The sequence below is a fragment of the Marmota marmota genome, unplaced genomic scaffold (genome assembly GCF_001458135.2).
Source record: "Marmota marmota marmota unplaced genomic scaffold, marMar, whole genome shotgun sequence".
Lineage (NCBI taxonomy): Eukaryota > Metazoa > Chordata > Mammalia > Rodentia > Sciuridae > Marmota > Marmota marmota.
Genome location: NW_026000249.1, coordinates 33,078,707 through 33,089,658, shown reverse-complemented (window position 1 = coordinate 33,089,658; position 10,952 = coordinate 33,078,707). Strand labels below are relative to the sequence as shown.

Sequence of the window (10,952 nt, the reverse complement as noted above, 5' to 3'; positions counted from 1 at the left end):
GAATAGAGGTACTTTAGATTAGGTAGAGGCTAGTGAATGTGGGGGAGGGGACATGTGGATAGGTAGGATAATAGAATGAAATAGACATTATTATCTTATGTTCAATATGACTGCATGACTGATGTGATTCTACAATATGTACAATCAGGAAAATGAGAAATTATACTCCATTTATGTATTATATATCAAAGTGCAGAAATGCATTCTACTGTCATGTACAACTAATTAAAACAAATAAAAAATTTATAAAATAAAAAAACATTGTGTGTAAATACAATTATTTGTATCTGTCCACATTTTAAAAGTTGATTTTTAATTGTTTCTTTTCAGTGAAAATGTCTAAAAGAATAATAATATGGTTTATCAAATTTGGCTTTAAAAATAAAGATTTTCATTTACAAAGATGTACTGGCTTACAGTTGGGATACCAAAACAAGCAAATATAAACTGCAAAGAAGGTATGTTCCTGCTTCTTCCCTCTGAACCTCTGCCTGGTGAAGAGAGGGCCATAGTTCTCCAAGTCACCAGTGTGAGCAGCTGCAGACTGGGAACAAATGCAGCCTTCCTCATGTGTGCCCTCTGGTTTTTTCTCCACCTGCAGGATGGGAGAGGGCTTACCAAGAGAGAGCCAAGCAGGGCTCCTTGCCTAGTAGGGGAGTTTGGAGGATGTAGGAACAAAGAAGAACACAGAAATTTAGGGCTGGATATTAGGCCAAGACCAGTATGGTAGGACTCAAAGTGGATGCCTAAGACCACTGCAGTAGCCTCTGAGCCTGGGCTGAGGTCAAGAACAGCTCTTGAAGACATTGGTGATGAAGTTGGTAAACCACTACAGGCCTTTGAAAAAGGGAGCAAAAACATTAACTACTGGAAAAGTTATAGCTAAAAACTACACAGACCTCTGGAAAAGGCACCTGTGTTTGTGCCAGAGCCAGAGCTAGAGCCGGGGCAGAATCTGAACCTGAGCCTAAGGAAGAAAAACCTTCACCTGAACCTATTTTAATTGATACTCCCTCTCCAAGCCCAATGTAAACATCTGGTTGTGCCTCTGAAGAAGAATATCAGGATTGGGCTTTCTCTGATGTCAATTCTTTTTTTTAAATATTTTTAGTTGTAGATAGACATGATATCTTTATTTTATTTATTTTTATGTGGTGCTGAGGATCAAACCCACTGTCTCACATGTGCTAGCAAGTGCTTTACCACTGAGCCACCACCACAGGCCATCTCTGATGTAATTCTTGCAGTGAATGATGTGGATGCAGAATATGGAACTGAAGCCAGGGGCAGTGGTACATGCCTGTAATCCCACAGCTTGGGAGGTTGAGGCAGAAGGATTGCAAGTTCAAAGGCAGGCTCACTTAGCAAGGCCCTAAGCAATAGTGAGATCCTGTCTCTATATAAAATATTACAAGGGCTGGGGATGTAGATCAGTGGTTAAGAACCCCTGGGTCCAATCCTTGGTACAAAATAAAATAAAGATGGAGATGATCAAAACCTTTGCAGAAAATATATATGTTTACTTCAGACAACTTAAAGAGGAGCAATCAGTGAGACCAGAATACCTACTGGGTAGGGAAGTTTCTGATAGCATGAGTGCCATCCTAGTTGACTGACTAGTACAGATTCAAATGATATTAAGGTTGCTGCAGGACACCACGTATATAACTATTTCCATTATTGATTTGTTCATGTAGAATAGCTATATGCTCCAGAAGATGCTGAAGCTGGTTGGTGTCACTGCCATGTTTAGCACAAATAAATATGAAGAAATGGACACTCCAGAAATGGATGACTTTGCTTTTGTGAACAACACCACTTACACTAAGCACCAAATCATTCTGATGGAAATAAAGATTCTAAGAGTTTTAAACTTTGCTCTGGGTTACCCTCTACCCCTGCATTCCCTTCACTTCCTTTGTAGAGCATCTAAGATTGGAGAGATTGATGTTGAGCACTATATTTTGGCCAAATGCCTGATGTATATATGTTGGACTAAGATACCCTGCACTTTCCTCCTTCTCAAATTATGGCAGGAAAGTCTTGATTAGCACTGAAAATTCTTGATAATGATGAATGGATACCAACTCTACAGCATCACCTGTCATACAATGAAGAGTCCCTTCTTCCTGTTCTACAGCACCTGGCTAAGACTATGGTCATGGTGAATCATGGGTTTACAAAGCACATGATTATCAAGAACCGAGTATGCTGCATCAAAGCATGCAAAAATCAGCACTTTAGCACAGCTGAATTCTACACTAGTTCATGATTTAACTAAGGCTGTAGGAAAGGTATAACTTGTAAACTTGAGTTTTAGTACTATATCTGCAAATAAAATTGGCACCATGTGCCACTTGTACATATCATTCTGCATTTAAATACTTATTTGTTTTCTATTATTTTATTTAATTATGATACTGAGCCACATCACCAGACCTTTTTTTTTTTTTTGAGACAGGGTTTTGCTAAGTTGCTTAGGGCCTTGGTAAGTTGCTTTGGCTGGTCTCAAACTTGTGATTCTCCTGACTCAACCTTCTGAGCTGCTGAGATTACAGGCATGTACCACTGTGCCCAGCATGTTTATATACGTGTTAATAAATGTTGTACTTCTTTCTATTTTTAATAGCTTAACTGCTTTTAATGTGGTTACTTCCTATTTTATGGTAACATGAGATTGTCTTAAAAGGATGATATGGGATATTTTTTAAAACTTTTTTCAGTTTACCAGGGAATCTAATTAATATATATACTTATTCTCTATATATTTATATAATTGTTTCTTGTTTTACATACCTGGCATTTACTTTTAATATAAAATTATTACTTCCATTGGGACATTCTACATATTAATCAAGTCACCTTGGAGAGTCTTCTGCCTAGTTCTATTTTGAAGTAAAAGATCACCATTTCATCCCTTAAAAAAGTACAAATAGTAACTTTTTAAGTACTAAGAAAATAATTTTTTATTATAAGGTGAATTGTCAAAACCAATAAAAAAGTGCTAACAATGAAAATCTTGGGGTAAGAAACTGTGAAATTTTGCTTCTCCATAAAAGCAATGACACAACTGACAAAAGTTATTAAAATAATTTTTTGCAGTACTTTGGAAACTAACTAAAGGCTTGTAGCAACATGGAGAGTGTTTATGAGAAAACAAAAACATAAAACTCTGATGCATTTGAGTAAGAACAGCAAGGTTTGTGGCATTTAAACCTACACTAGCCCAATCTTCTGCTCCCCTGCTCCACATAACCATGAAAAATAACAGCCTGCCTTTCCAGTACTGGAGAAGGGAAGGCTGGTGATCTTTCAAAGCTTCACTCCCAAGTAAGAGTCGTTATTAAGTGGTATCGCCTTGTCTTTAGTAGAACTCACCTGGAACTTTCCTAATGCTAAATATTTCTCTCCAGGTGATGGAGGGGCATTTCTCAAATGTTTTAACATCACAGCTTTCTGAAGAAATGGTTAGCAGTTAAGGCAAACAATAGACCAGCAAGGGGAATTAAAAGGAAAAGCTAAGGAATGACATGTTCATAGGAACTTTGGAAAGTCCCAACTTATTCTTGGAAATCTAGGTCACAAACATGCATGGAGCTTTCACATTGCTCAAGAAAGACCTAAGAAGGCTGTCATCTTTCATCTCTCACATACATAAGGCTATGCACAAGCAGGCAGGGAAGGGTAATGTGGAGATGTAAACTGCTTGGTGGAGTGTTGCAGACATGTCACAAAATATACATTCAGAGACCTTAGGCAAGGATGGGGAGACTTATTGGTTCCAGGCATTTAAAAAAATGCTGTTCAATCATTAGCTGACCACCGAGCTAGGCAAAGAGAGACTTCAGTAGATGGCTAAAACAAAGATAGTTTACAAAATTACTTAACAAAATAACCAGGCACAGTGGAGCATACCTGTTTTCCAGTACCTCAGAAGGCTGAGACAGGAGGATCATAAGTTCAAGGCTGGCCTCAGTAACTTAACAAGACCATCAGCAACTTAGTTAGAACCTGTCTTAAAATAAATAAATAAATAATCAAACAATCAAACAAACATAAAGAGAACTAGGGATGTAGCTCAGAGGTAGAAAGCAGTATCCCCCCTCCCAAACAAACTCAGCATAATTAATAAAATTTGCTCGATGAACAAATAATTGCTTAAAATAACTATAAAAACAAACCATGGGAGAGTGGGGGACTGATTTCCAGAGTTGCCACATTATTCTATTTTAAATGTCCAGTTTTCTACAAAACAAGGAGACATGCAAAGAAACAAAAATTAAGATCCATATACTTTCTTGCAATCAATAGAAAAATAAGCAATCAGTGGAAATTGTCATTGAGGAAGTCCAGAAAACTGACTTACTATAAAGGCTTTAAAGATGGTATTTTAAATATTTTCAAAGAGCTGAAGTAAACCATTCCTAAAAAATGAGAAGAGAATTTGGGAAGGATGTCTCACCAAATAGAGCATAAATAAAGAGATAGAAAGAATAAAAAGGATCCAAATAGAAATTTTGGAGTTTCAACAGTATGGTAACTGAAAGAAAATAATCAGTGGGGGTGGAGAGTCAACAGCAGATTTGAGCAAGCAGGAGAATCAGAGAACTTGAAAAGAAATCAAAGGAGATTATCCAATCTAAGAAATAGTGAAAAAACACAAAGAACAGTAAGTAGTATCTCAGAGATCTGCTCTGTAATGTGGGATATCATCAAGTATACCAATACATGCATAATGCAGAATCCAGGAGAAGAGGATAAAAACAGGAGTAGAAACATGTTTTAATAAATAATAGTCAAAAACTTTACAAAGTTGAGTAAAAACATTAATCTGCATATATAAGAAGCCAATGAACTCCACGTATGATAAACTGAAAAGACTGACAATTACAAACATCATAATCAAAACTGTTGAAAGCCAGAGAAAAGAGAGAATCTTAAAAGAAGCAAAGGAGAAATAGCTTATTGCATAGAAGTGGTGTTTGATGAAATTATCTCATGAGAAATCATGAAGGGGGGACTGGGATTGTGCCTCAGTGGTCTAGCATGTGCGAGGCCCTGGATTTGATCCTCAGCGCCACATAAAAATAAATAAACAAAATAAAGGTATTGTGTCCAGCTACTTCTAAAAAAATAAATATTAAAAAAAAGAAATCATGAAGGAGGCTGAGGGTGTAGCTCAGTGGTAGAGTGCTTGCCTAGCATGTATGAGGCACTGGGTTCAATTCTCAGCATTACATAAAAATAAATAAATAAAATAAGGGTATTGTGTCCATCTACAACTAAAAAGATTTTTTTTTAATATTTATTTATTTATTTTTTAATATTTATTTATTTATTTTAAATCTTTGGTGGACACAACATCTTTGTTGGTATGTGGTGCTGAGGATCGAACCCGGGCCGCACGCATGCCAGGCGAGCGCGCTACCACTTGAGCCACATCCCCAGCCCCAAAAAAGATTTTTTTTTAAAGAAAGAAACCATGGAGGACAGAAAGCAATGGGAAAAGATATTTGAAATGCTGGAAGAAAAAAATTATAAGGCAAAATTCCTATTTTTGTCAAAATCATCATTAAAAAATATCCAAGTAATTAAGACCTTCTCTGATAAACATAAACTGAAGGCATTTGCAACAAGCAGACCTGCACTAAAAAAATGCTAAAGGGGGTCCCTCAGGAAAAAAAAGGCCACTAGACAACATCTAAAATTCACATGAAGAATTATGGTAAAGGTAACTACATGGGTCAGTATAAACCCACAGCCCTCCTAGAAAACTCTACTGAATAGTGGCAAAATCCATATTCTCAAGTGCACATGGAACACTCTCCAGGATAGACTATATGTTAGACCATAAACAAGTGTTAACAAATGTAACAGGATTGAAACCATACAAAACATCTTCTCTGATCATAATGAAATGAAATTAGAAATCAAAAGTCAAAAAGTTTGAAAATTCACAAGTATGTAGAAATGAAGCAAAAATACTCCTTAATAACCAATGGGTCAAAGAAACAAATCACCAGAAAAATTCGAAAATATGTTGATATTAATGCAAATTAAAACACATAAAACAAACAAAATTCATGGGTAGCAAAAGTGTTCACAGGGAAAATTTAGACCCTTAAGCATCTATATTAAAAAGGAGAAAGTTCTCAAATTAACAATCTAAACTCATGACTTAAGAAGTTTGCCAAGTTTTTTTGTTGTTGTTGTTATTGTTTTTAGTATCACAAATGGGTATTAGATTTTGTCAAATGCCTTTTCTACATCAGTTATTGATTATATAATTTTCTTCTTTAGCTAGTTGATGTGATAGCTTACATTAATTTTTAAATGTCAATCCAGCCTTGCATACCTGGAAAAAAAATCAAACTTGGTGGTGGTTAATAGTGTGTCTTTTTATTTTATTTTATTGTTTATTGTAATTTATATTAGAATGCATTACAATTCATATTACACATATAGAGCATGGTTTTTCATATCTCTGGTTGTATACAAAGTAGAGTCACACCACTCATGTCTTCATACATGTACTTAGGGTAATGATGTCCATCTCATTCCATCATCTTTTTTACAACCCCTGCCCTCTCCCTTCCCCTCCCTCCCCTTTGCCCTATCTACAGTTCATCTAAAGCAGTGTGTCTTTTTTGTGTATGTGGTACTGGAGATTGAACATAGGGACACTCTACTACTGAGCTACATCTCTTATTTTGAGATAGGATCTTGCCAAGCCTATCAAACTTGGTATTCTCTTGCTTCAGCCTCCCCAGTCGTTGGGTATACAGGTGTACCTCACCATGCCCAGCAGCAGAGTGTCTTAAATTACATTTTTCAATCAGATATGACTGGTCCCTTGTATAGACTAGTGGTTCTCAAAGTGTGGCTTTTAGTTTGGCAGAATTAACTTCATGTGGGAATTTGTTAGATGTGTGAATACTTGGGCCTCATCCTAAACCTACTGAATTAGAAATTCTAAGGTTGAGGTCTGCCAATTTGTGTTTTAAGGAGCACTCAAGATAATTTTATTGGACACTAAGATCTAAAAACCACTGGCATAAATGGAGTGAAATGAGTAGCACTGTAGTGTCCAGTGATTCACAATCCTGGAGTATAACCATTTTTCATTATTACTTTAGCAAAGATGCATTTTTCAGATTAAGTGAGGACCCTTTGAAAACACTTTTCAAGTAAACTGTTCAAAAGATCTGATATGGGCTGGGGATATAGCTCAGTTGGTATAGTTCTTACCTTTGATGCACAAACAAAGCCCTGGGTTCAATCCCCAGCACAACACACACACACACACACACATAGATCTGATATGGAACCTAGCTAGGTATGTTTTTAAAAAGCATCCTAGATCAATGAATTTTAACTTTGGATCATAATTCATAGAATAAAATGTATTAATTGTATGGTGATCCAGCAGATACAGATATATATATATATAGATATAGATATATATATATATATATACACACACACACACACATGTGTATGTATATGTGTGTGTGTACATAAAGCCTTCTTGAATTAATATTTATCCATACTACATACCATGTACTCTGGTATTTTCTATTCCATTTCATTTTTTAATGGTGGTTTGATGGCTAATACTGTTTGTTTTTTGACTTAGTAAAGACTTACAATAAATACTTTGGAAAGGGCTATGTAAGATTTACAAGCTCAGCATGGTTGTGCATACATGTAATCCAGTGGCTTGAGAGGCTGAGGCAGGAGGATTGCAAGATCAAAGCCAGCCTCAGCAACTTAGCAAGGCCCTAAGCAACTTAACAAGACTCTGTTTCTAAATAAAATATAAAAAGAGCTGGGGATGTGGCTCAGTGGTTAAGCTCCCCTGGGTTCAATCCCTGGTATGTTAAAAAAAGATTAATTCAAACTATTCAAGTCCATCCCTGTGTTGTCAAATGATCCCTTCCTAAATGGATGGAGGCCCATGAAATTCAATAGGTTTGAGAGCGAAAGATGGTAGTGATCTTTCTTGTATGTCCAAAGGCTGGGTAAATGTCTATTGCAATAAATATCAAACTTGGGAATGGCTTCTTAAACTTACAGAGAAATCAATACATGGAAATACCACTAAGCAGCCATTTTTTTTTCTATTTTGTCATTTCTCAAGGGAAAAGAAAGCCCTGTATTGCTTCCCAAGATATTCAGTGTAATAGAGAAGTTATGAGTCTGAGGGGCTAGTAGCTCATGCTTTATGATGACCAAACACCAACTAAAAAAAGTGAAATGAGCAGCGATTTATTTTTATGGATACTATTTTATTGCCACTCAACTTCTTTTCATTATAAACTAAAAATTTTCAATTGAAATTAATAAAACAAACAGCATGCATTTGTTGGTAAGAAACTGAGAAGAATTATTCCAAAGCTTGCACATCTGGTAGTAACTTAAAAGATGTAAAATATTACTGGGGTTCATTGGTGATTCAGTATCATAATTACCCATGAAAAGGTAGGCTAGTGCTTTATTGTGTGAATTAATTACCAATCCCATGAGACAACACCTGCAAGTCCTTATTTAAAGCTTCTCTGTTGCCATTAATAATCTAAGTGCAAACAGGGCATTGAGGGAGTACATTTACCAACTTATTTTTTATTATACAAATCACCACGGTATTCAGTTTTTTCAAGGAGAACGTTGAATCACTATACCTATTGATTGACCCTTGTAGCATTGAATCTGTATGAGTCAACAATGATAAGCAAGACCTTAAATTAGACAAGCTTCTGGTATATCCACACCTTTATATCATTCTTGCCATTGACCTATTCTGGTTAGAAATGGAAAGAAGACATTTTACTACATATGCTGATATACAGATTTGTGGTCATCAAAACACCTTGGTGAGGAAAAATGTGACTTTTAATCTTTAATTTTCCTAGAATTCAATCCTTAATACTAATAACAGTGCTATCTCTTTTGAAGACTTGGTGAGTGGGCTAGAGCTGTAGCTCATTTGCAGAGCACTTGCCTAGCATGTGTGAAGCATTCAGTTTGATCCTTAGCACCCACGTAAAAATAAACAAATAAAATAATTATTTTTAAACCAAGATTTGGTTAGATCAGTTAAAAAGTCCAAAAGGTCCTGACTGTTGCCAACAGATGAAAGAATGACTGGCCACCCTTCATAATCCTCAAAAAAGAATGTACCTGTAATTTTTCTACTCTTGCTTATGTACTCTTTTTCTGTGGAGAAATTGCTGTCAAAATGAACTTTCCAGTAAATCACACAATAAGGAAGATAATGTATAACCAAGAATATACTAATGGAATTCTCTGGCCTTAAAACAAAAAGAACCAATCAAATACAAATAAATAGACTAGTGAAAGGAAGTCTAGTGATTTCCTTTAAGGCAACAAAAGAAGAGGGAGGACAGGAGGAAAAACGAGGGATCATGAACTGAAATCAGTTTTTATGCATGTATGAATTTGTTGGGAGGAACACAACTACTATGTATAACCATAAAGCTCTAATGAAAAAAATTCAAACTAAAGTGTTTTTTTTTTTTAACAAAACACGTGACCAACATTCCCCTAAGTTGCCACAATGTTGGGAAGAAACATGGATCATGAGAGATGGAAAAGGACTGCAAATGCAGTTACTATTACTGGGACTTTTCTATCACCTGGTAACATAAAGAAAATCATCTTGGGCTGGGGATGTGGCTCAAGCAGTAGTGCGCTCGCCTGGCATGTGTGAGGCCCGGGTTCGATCCTCAGCACCACATACAAACAATGATGTTGTGTCTGCCGAAAACTAAAAAATAAATATTAAAAAATAAAAAAAAGAAAATCATCTTTCCCCTGTATTCTTAACCCTTTGCACATCAGCCAGTGGCTCAGGACCTTGTTTCTGTCCTTGAAATGCTCATACACTCTCAGAGAAGAATTAAAGAACAATGCTAGACAGCGCTATTTAGTATTACAAAGGAAATTAGAGGCCAATGCATACTCATGAAGATCCAGGCTAATCCTGTTAGGCAAGATTAATTATACCTGAAGCCAATCATTTAATAATTTGTCAAGATCTTACTATGTGCTAGGAGCAGTCCTAAAAGATACAGCAGAGAGCAAATCAGATAAAGTCCCTTCCCTCATGGAACTGACATATTAGTTAGGGAAGAAAGACAATATGCACATGAACAAAGATTAATAAATGTTAATTTATAAAACCAGGTGGTGGTAAGTACTACAATGCCAATGCAGAAGATAGCATGGTATGGAGATAGAGAATGGTGGAGGTGAAATGTATTTTAGTTTTAGCACGACACGCTTTAGTTATCGGGAATAATATCTAAAAGAAACAAAGAATGAAACTAGTGGGTATCTGAGAAAAGAGTTTTCCTGCAAATGTGAACAACCTGAGGTAGAAGTATGTATGATGAGTTCAAGAAATGACAACAATGCCATTGAGCCTGGAATGAAGAAGTTGAGGGAGTCAGTGAGTTTTAAGTTAAAAATTTCTCAGGGGATTAGACCATGTGAAACTTCAAGGATTATAATGGAAACTTTGGATTTTACTCTGAGCTGGGAAACTACTGGAAGGTTTTCAGCAGAAAAATTACATTATCAAATCATCTAATGTCTGTGTGAAGAACAAGCAGCAGTAAAGTGGAGGGCAAGGTAGGAACCAGGAGACCAGCCAGAAGACTGAAAGAATTCAAGGGAGAGATGATAGTAGCTTAGATCTGAGTAGTGGTGATGAAGAAGCTCAAAAGTTACTAGGTCCTGGATTGAATGACAGGGCAAAACAGATTTTAAAATAAAATTAAGAAGACCCCTTCCTTTATGCCTATATTCATCTAATTCATCTAATTCATCTAATTCCCCACAGACATTTTTGGATTTGCCTGGATTTTAAATCACAAGAAACTATTTTTTTCTGGTGCTGTTAAACACATTTAAATGTACTGAGCCAACTG

The 10,952-nt window shown here is 36.0% G+C and overlaps 1 pseudogene; it reads left to right on the top strand.

Moving 5' to 3' along the window:
• Window positions 1–403: 403 nt before the first annotated feature.
• LOC107144207 lies at window positions 404–2,300 on the top strand (annotated as a pseudogene).
• Window positions 2,301–10,952: the final 8,652 nt, after the last annotated feature.